This window comes from Fragaria vesca, linkage group LG6 (genome assembly GCF_000184155.1).
Source record: "Fragaria vesca subsp. vesca linkage group LG6, FraVesHawaii_1.0, whole genome shotgun sequence".
In the NCBI taxonomy this organism is placed as follows: Eukaryota; Viridiplantae; Streptophyta; class Magnoliopsida; order Rosales; family Rosaceae; genus Fragaria; species Fragaria vesca.
In genome coordinates, this window is record NC_020496.1 from 13332297 (window position 1) to 13341892 (window position 9596).

Genomic DNA, 9596 nt, shown 5'->3' on the forward strand with positions numbered 1-9596 from the left:
GTTTTAACATTTTACTAGATACACATATCCAAACGTCCTACAATACCCTTGATATGAATGTCTCTTTTTGTTATTTTACAGACCCACAAAGTCTTATATAATTTGTAAAAAAAAAAATAGTGTATCAATATTTAGAGATGTGTTAATAAAATTTCCCTACATTGATGCTCAAGCCAAAAAGAACCATTACATACCCTCTCTCAACCGACTATAGGTAGATAAAAAGTTTGTAATATAGGATCATTGTGATCTTGGTGAAACAAGATCACATCCCAAATTATAAAATTTCTCAAAATTTATTTTTCTTCTTAGAAATAGAAAGTAAAGGCCGTCACGAATTCGTCGTATTTTTTTGTGAATTTTTCGGACTTCCAAACTATTTTTAACGATTTTTCAAAGTTTTGTCAAAACTTAACAAGATGGTGACGTGGCGCATTTCCATTGGCCCTTTTTTTTTACTTAGAGACTAAGTCAGCCCAGCTGACCCACGTTGTAAGTGGAGAGCTAGTTTCTAGCTGCATCACATGTGTCATGTGACCATGAAATAGACGAATCAGAGGCTGCCATGTGGACATTAGGTGTTAAATTATTAGAAGAGTGAAGGAGATGTTGACAAGTGGCGCCCTGCTATTGGCCAACCATTCAAACCGTCTCTTACGTAGTCGGTCAACCCGTCTACATATAGCTAATCAGCTGATCCAACGGCTCCGTTTCTATCTAAGTTGCACGGACACGGACACGGATACGACGACACGACACGACACGACGACACGGTAAAACTCAAAAACTGAGTTTCTGACACGGCAAACAAAATTATATATTTATGTATTTTTAATAAATAAAAAATATACTAAAATATGAAATAAGTTCATTACATTACTAAATAAAGTCCTAAATTAAATTTATTTCATAACCATAAGAAATCAATCAAGTGCATAACTAATAGCATTAAAAACAGCAGACCTCTAACACCTAAAACATAACATTAAAGAAAAACAAACTTGAGCAGTAGCTTGTTTTCAAATAGGGCAATCTCTAGCACACTAGCACCTAATAAACAAGAAGATGAACTAATATAATTATCATATCCATAATCTGTAATATCCCGAAATTTCGGTTTTCTATTTTTAAAAAAGAAAATTAATTTTCGAGTTATTTTATTTCGATTTCAATTATTCTTTCAATTCTTTGTGGCTTTCGAAAATTATTCAAATTTTTGATTTGTCAAATTTTGTCTTTTGAGCCCATAGGATTAAACTAGACGTTGTTACGAGTTCGTTGGATTTTTCGGAGCATTGGAGCTATTTTTAATGATTTTTGGAAGTTGGTATCATCCAAAATTTAATTAAAAATAGAAATATTGGTGGTTGGATCTGGGCCATTGGATTTGAGATATATAGAGGTAGGAGTGGATCAGCTCAAGCCCAGACCGACCTCGGTCTCGACTGCTCTGCGGCGACACCGACTGCTCCTCCTCATCCGGCGGTCTCTCGGCGTCCAACGGTGGCCACGGGTCCGTCTCATCGTCCCCGACCTCCCTGTGATTCCAGTTTGAAGAGTGGAGCTCCGGTGAGAGAGAAAAGGAGGAGAGAAGGCGATTGGGTTTCCGGTCGAGTTCGTGATTCCGGCCACAGCAGTGAGCGTGACCGATATTGGTAGCTTCGTCTCGTCCTCCCTGACGTCGCTTTGGTATTAGATTTCCATGGGAAGCTGAGGAGAGAGATATTCGAAGAAGGGAAACTTTTCTGGGTTCGCCGGTGAGTTTCCGATTCCGGCAGCGTCGACGGTGTGGATAGCTTTGTCTCCTCATCCTCGACGTCCCTATGACTTCAGCTTGTCGAGATAAGGTCAGGTGAGGGAGAATCGAAGAGGAGAAGTTTCTAAATTTTCCGGTAGTGGTGGAGGTGTTTTGATCCGTTTCTGGCTTTTTGAGTATATTGAATTGGTTTGAGAGATTGTAGAAGCTTGAATTCGTTGTTGGTGGAGTTTTGAGGAATTGGGATTTTGGGCAGTGTGTGTAGCTGCTGTGTTCGGCGGCGGGAGTGGCGGACTGGCGGTGGTGGGGTGTGCGCTGACGTGGCGTGTCGCAATGCCGTGTCGGGGCCGGTCAACGTGTCCGAGAAGTCAACATTTTCGGACACATATTTTGCCGTGTCGGCGTGTCAGAGTGTCGGACACTCCGACACTCCAGGGGTGTGGAGTGTCCGTGTAACATAGGTTTCTATATATTCAGACATTCTCTCTCTCCTAAATTTTCTCTCTCTAGAATTTTGCGATTAAATTCGGCGAATCATAATTTTTGATCCGTAACTCCGATTCTGAATCTGTGGAAGGCTACGGGTTCGTATCGATGTCCTCTTCCTATCTTTAATGTTTGCGTTAGATCCAACGGTGATTTCTAGATAGCTCATTTTAGGAGGCTCGGTTTACGATTGGTATTCGTGATGGGGTTTCGATGCTATCGAGGTGAGTGGATTTCTGTAATATGTTTAAAATATTCTTATTTGTTATTAAAATAGTCGAAAAACATGAGTTTGATCTATTTACAAAATATCTCTCTATTTCAAGTGAAACATGTCTATTTGCGAAATATGCGGTATTTCTATATATGTATGTGTTGGATCGATTGTTTGACTAGTCATGGAACATGTGAACTTCTTGATTAGTTATGTCGAAGTAAGGATGTGACACACGGAGGTATATGACTTGAAGGTCATTAGGTTCCCGTGGGGATCACTAAATTGAAGATATCCAATAAGAACGAATTGTGCGATATGATGAATTGTTTGATGCGATGTGTATACGATATACGTATTTTGTAGCATGTGTAAAATGACATGGTTTTGCGGGCATATTACATTGGTCTACTCACTGAACGCGTGGTTTTGCTCACCCACCCATCTCTGATAATGTTTTGCAGAAAAGTATTTAGATTGTACCAAGCCGGGAAAATGGTAGACGAGCCTAGAGTGAAGAGCCTAGAAGATATTTTGTTTACGTTTCGCTTTGTAACATTTGTTCACGCCTCGGAATCGCCGTCTGGTGCTTAAAACTTGTCGATGTCGGGACCGGGGTGTGACAGTATCTTTGAATGTAATTATGTAAATGATGTTAAAAATTGTAAAACAAAAATAAAAATGTTGGATATGGTTGATGTCGAGGTTGGATACTTGGATAGATAACTAACTTTCGTAGAATAAGTATCATGTCGATATGTTATAATTCAAGTCATAAGAGGTCATTACATATTCTTCTTCTACATATTATAGCTAGGCAGATAAAAAGTTTGTGATACTGTTTGTACCTATTTTTTGCACGTCGGCCTACTAAGTCGAAGTCGTTGGTTGCGAGGGAGATCATACACTACTAGAAAAAAGGCTTTAGCCGATGAAAAAAAAAAACCAGGCCGACGAACCATTTTTACTTTAGCCGACGAAATTTTCCTTCGTCGGCTAATTTATATTTTAGTTGGCTGTGGTCAACTTTAGCTGACGAAAATAAAATTTCGTCGGCGAAAGAATTTATTTCGTCGGCTAAAGTGGTTTATATTTGCAGATCTGGACATCAGCTCATCTGGGAAAAAAAAACGGGAGAAGAAAAAACGGGAGAAAAAGTTTGGGTGTTGTTGAAATCTGTCCATAATTAGTTTGTGGAGCTATATATAGGTATGTACATGTGTATATATGTTGATTTTGAGTTTTATTTGAGTTGATCGATTTTGAGTGTGATTGAATTGATAGATTTTGAGTACGTTGGATGTATATATATATGTGTTGATCAATTTGGTTGATGATTTGATAATATATATGAAGTTGTTGTTAATAAGTAGTAGATATATATATATATATATAGATATATATGTTAATTAATTTATAATATTGTGTTGATGGTATGAAGTTGTTGATGATATGAGTTGATGATGATTTTATTGATGATGTTGATATATAATATTGTTATGAGTTGATCGATTTTGTGATGATGTTGATATATATATATATATATGTTGATCGATTTGGTTGATGATTTGATAATATATATGAAGTTGTACATATGTTCATAAGTAGTAGATATATATATATATATATGTTAATTAATTTATAATATTGTGTTGATGGTATGAATTTGTTGATGATGATTTTGTGATGATGTTGATATATATAATATTGTTGTGTAATTATTAATTAAGTATATCTATATATATGTGTGTTAATTAATTTGTTATCAATTAGTTGTAGTACGTAGAATATATATAAATGAATTGAGATTTTATATATGACAGAGAATTTAATTAATAATTAGCTAGAGTTATACATATATATTTTGTTATATTTTCAGGATATGGATAAGAGTTGGATTTCGCTTCCAAAATGGGACAAAAGATATGGTAAAAGAGTTATGAGTTTTCTGGAATATGCGCTGACTAATGCTAACGGGAATACAATTTTCTATTGCCCGTGCACGAAATGTCAGTGTCGTAGCGATATGCATCGATTTGCGATTGACAAAGTATGGCAGCACCTGAAGAGTAACGGGTTTTGGGAGAAGTACACATGTTGGTTATATCACGGTGAAACATCATCAGGGGGTCCGCATAATCATGGCCAATTTTCTGAGACGGGCAGTACTAGTACATCTAAGGTTCCAACAACGGCCTTCATTAACGACATGTTTCCTTATGAGAGCGGTGTATGCGCTCAAGGACAGTATATGTCTGACCCGGTGCAGCTCTTCCCTAGAGCTGTCAACACTGCTGATATTGACAAATACAACAAACTGCTTGCTTTTCATCAGACCCCTGTGTACCCCGGTTGTCAGAAAACCGTTCTTGAAAGTGTGATGGACGTAATGAAGATTAAAGTTGAGATAAAATCGACTGTGAAAGCTGTTGATGATTATCTACAGTACACTGCTTCGATGCTACCCCACGGTCATCGTCTTCCTACCACTCATCATAAGGTCTGATATATCCTGAAAGATCTTGGGCTTTCCTACATCAAGATCCATGCATGCAGATATGACTGCGTTCTCTTCTCGGGTAAAGATCCAGAAAGGAATGACCTTGGTGGCCTTGACGCATGTCCGGTATGTCACACTGACAAGTATAAGCTGACTCTTGCAGGCAATAAGAAACTTGTTAAGGTACTTCGGTATTTCCCGTTAAGGGATAGGCTGGAGCTGTTGTACATGTCTTCACACACGGCCGAAGCTATGAGATGGCACGCTGATAGGGAATTGCATGACGAAGATACCCTTATACACCCTGCTGACGGGGAGACTTGGAAGCATATAGACAAGGAGTTTCCTCATTTTGCATCAGAGGTCTGAAATGTGAGGCTCGGGCTCTCATCCGACGGGTTCAACCCTTTTGGCAACATGAGTCTTCAATACAGTGTATGACCGGTGATTTTGGTACCGTACAACCTTCCTCCATGGATGTGCATGAAGAAGGAATACAATATGTTGAGTTTGTTGATTCCGGGCCCCGGTTATCCAGGGAAGTGTCTCGATGTGTATTTGAGACTTTTGATTGAAGAGCTTAAGTTTTTGTGGGATGTTGGTCATCCTACTTATGACAAGTACATGCACGAGATGTTCCAGATGCATGTCATGGTTGTTGGTACCATCAATGATTTTTCTGCTCGTGGGATGTTATCAGGCAACGTTGTTAGGAGATACAAGGCTTGTCCAGAGTGCCTTAGCGATGAGGGGAGCAGCAGTCATTACAACAAGATATGCAAATTAGGTCACCGTACTCTCCTTCCATATGATCACGAATGGCGGTTTGATGCACATGCATTTGATGGGACCGTAGAAATCAGTGTGCCTCCCAGAAGATGGACGGGGGAAGAAATTTTAGCAGTGCTTAATGAGTACAATTTTGGGCAGCTTAACAATCAACCCAATATTGTGGCGGCAATACCTGAAGGACCCGACATGTACAAATTCTGGACACATAAGAGCATATTCTGGGAACTCTCATACTAAAGTAAGTTGTTGATCAGGCACTACCTAGATGTGATGCACATAGAAAAGAATGTTTGCGACAGTGTGGTGGGCACAGTGCGAACTGGAGGGGAAGACGAAAGACGGTCCTAAAACACGCATTGATCTAAAAAAAATGCAAATAAGAAGACATCTGTGGTTGAAAGAAGGGAAGAAAAAAATGCCTCAAGCTCCTTACACCGTGAAGCTTGACCAGAAGAACGTAATTTTCAGGTGGATGAGTTGTGTGAAGTATCTTTCAGGCTATGCAGAAAATATAACCCGGTGTGTGAACTTCCGGGACAATAAGATGTACGGGTTGAAGAGTCATGACTGTCATATCCTGCTACAACGTCTCTTTCCTATTTTCATTCGACCGTTTCTTCCCCGTCTGGTGGTGGAGCCGTTAGTAGCGTTGGCAAGATTCTTCCAGAAGTTATGCACACGGGAAGTGAAAAAATCTAACCTCCAAGAAATGCAAGAGGACATCATTTATATCATGTGTAAATTTGAGAGGATATTTCCTCCAAATTTTTTTGACATCATGCCTCACCTGATGATCTATCTTCCCGAGCAATTGTTGTTTACCGGTCCAGTACACTACACTTGGATGTATCCCATGGAAAAGTACGTTTTTTACACCTGAATTCCTCAATATACATGTTCAATAATCATAACATTTTGCAACTTGATTTATAGGTAACTTGAAGACTACAAAGATTATGTGGCTAATAAATCCACGCCTGAAGGATGTATAGCTGAAGCATATATTGCTCACGAGTGCGTCACCTACATGAAGTTGTATTTATGAGCGTTGAAGGAAACTCCGCAAACCATACCGGTAGATGTACCGAAGTTCAATCTTTCCATACTCTCTAGTGATGTTGAAGTTTATGGAATTTTGTCAGACTCCTACAAGTTGTAACCACATGAGCTAGTCATTGCCCACTGGTGAGTATTGATTAACTGTCCAGAAGTTGAATACTGGAAAGACATCCATCTATATTGTCCAGACATTGAAGGTGATCTCGAGTACCACAACAGGGAGTTCGCAAACTATTTTGGCGGATGGGTACGTAATTCAATATTTATGTACATGTTTATTTTTATTGCATAATTATCCATATTTACAGTTGAATGGTTGGTTACAGATGAACCATATTCAATTTGAAATTTGATGATCACCCAAATTGGTCGCACGAACTAAGACTTCTAGCGATGAAGCCGATAATGTCAAGAGTTTATCCGATGTGCAAGGTGAATGGCGTGCAATTTATATGTGAACAGAGAGACAACAGATGGAGAACACAGAATTCTGGGGTGATGGCGCATGGTGGGCGGAATGGAGTTGACTATTACAGTGTTTTCCATTCAGTGGTGGAACTTGTTTATGGGCAAGGCATGACAGTGCACCTCTTCAAGTGTAGATAGTTTGATACTAGGCCGCAGAGCATGAAGACCAATCAGTACGGAATATTATCGGTGAACACTGCTACAAGTTCTTACGAAGATGACCCGTTCGTTTTTACCACATCGGTAAAACAAGTGTTTTATCTTGATGACCTTGCTAAGGGTGATGCGTGGAAAGTAGTCAAGAGGTATTCCTAACTCCTCTACCGTTCGCCTTAATAATTTTAAAGCGGGTCGTTCGGTACGAATTCGTGATGAAGAGCCAAGGTTTATTGATGTTGATCCAAATCAAGAAACAGACGAAGACTCTAGCGATGAGGAAAGACATATATTACCAGAAATTAATTCTGACACCGAAGAAGACTCATCGGATGATTCCGATTACGAGCCTTAGTTTTAATTTAGAGGACGTAATCCATTAATTTGTATAACTAAAGACCTTTTCCTTTATAGTTTACATATGTTGAATTCATATTTCAGTTATTTTATATGAATTTTGGTGATATATGATGAACATGATGTTAGTATGGTTTACTAATACATTCTGTTTTTTTAATGTATTTTTTTCCTTTAGCCGACGAAATACACCATAATTCGTCGGCTAAAACCATCTTAGCCGACAAATTATAGTGTATTTCGTCGGCCAAAACCATCTTAGCCGACGAAACGAATAACCTAATATTTCGTCGGCTTTAGTTATTTTTTAATTTTTTAATTACATACTATAGCCGACGAATACGTTAGGGTATTCGTCGGCTAAACCCTAAAATTTTTCAATTACATACTATAGCCCTATCTTCGGTGGTTATTTTCCGTAAAATTTTTAGACGACTTCTTGCGTCTCACCAGGTTGAAACTATTTTCAGTTGGAGGTCCGGCCAAAATACGTAATTTAGACGGTCGAATGACCTTTTCCGTGCGTTTAAGGGTTTGACTTACTAGATTGACCGTCCGGATCGAGCCCTTAATCTTGTCGGATCAAGTTGAATTTTTGCCCATACATGTATTTTGTCATGATGGTTAGATCTGACTGTCGGATTTCTGTTTCTCAAGTTTAATTATCACAATCACAACATGCCTACTAATGTTGTATAACTTGTTTACTTAGTGTTAAGTAAATGTTCCGTTTCAAAAACAAACTATACGTAAAACCTTCAAACGCAAAAAAGTCGTGAAATAAGATATGACCAGAATTGTGAAATACATCCACGGTTGAAAAATCACAGTATTCCGGTAAAGATTCGGTGCCGATAGTTGCGGTCAATGCAATTTTTCATTCTTTGTCCCTAAGAGTAGCCCTATCTTCGGTGGTTATTTTGCGTAAAATTTTTAGACAACTTGTTGCGTGTCATTGATTTGAAACTATTTTCAGTTGAAGGTCCGGCCAAAATACGAAATTTAGACGGTCCAACGACCTTTTCCGTGCATTTAGGGGTTTGACTTACGGGATTGACCGTCCGGATCGAGCCCTTAACCTTGTCGGATCAAGTTGAATTTTTGCCCATACATGTATTTTGTCATGATGGTCAGATCTGACGGTCGGATTTTTATTTCTCAAGTTTGATCATCACAATCACAATGTGCCGAATGTATAAAAGTATTTTAGCCGACGAATTTCAAAGGTTAGCCGACGAATTTCAAAGGTTTTAGCTGACGAGTTTCAAAGGTTTTAACCGACGAGTTTGATCTTAGCCGATGAGATTCTTATTTTTAGCCGACGAAATAAGAATTTCGTCGGCTAAAGTTGTCGGGTTTAGAGACGAACACCCAGCGCTCGACAGCAAAGAAACCCTAGCCTCCTCTTCCGCCTCCTCCGCCTCCTCTCCCTCTCCCGGTCTCCTAGTCACCCTCTCCCTCTCCCTCTCCCGGTCTCCGCCTCCTCCGCCTCCTCCCTCCTCCCTCCCTCCCTCTCCCGGTCTCTAAGGTTAGCGTTTTTCTTCTTTTTTACTTTTTATTTCGAATTGATTTTTAGGCTATGTTTTATATTTTATGTACTGTCTAATTTCCCTAATTTATGTTTAGGAGATAAATTATCCTCATTTTTTAAACATATGCTTTGTTGATAATGAACTTGAAGCTTGCATTCCATGATTAGGTACTGCATTCATCGTGGGCTGGGTACGAATTTTTAAACATAAGATACAAAATACAAAATCGAAAAACCTATATCAAATCCGGATGAATATATATATATATATATTTTT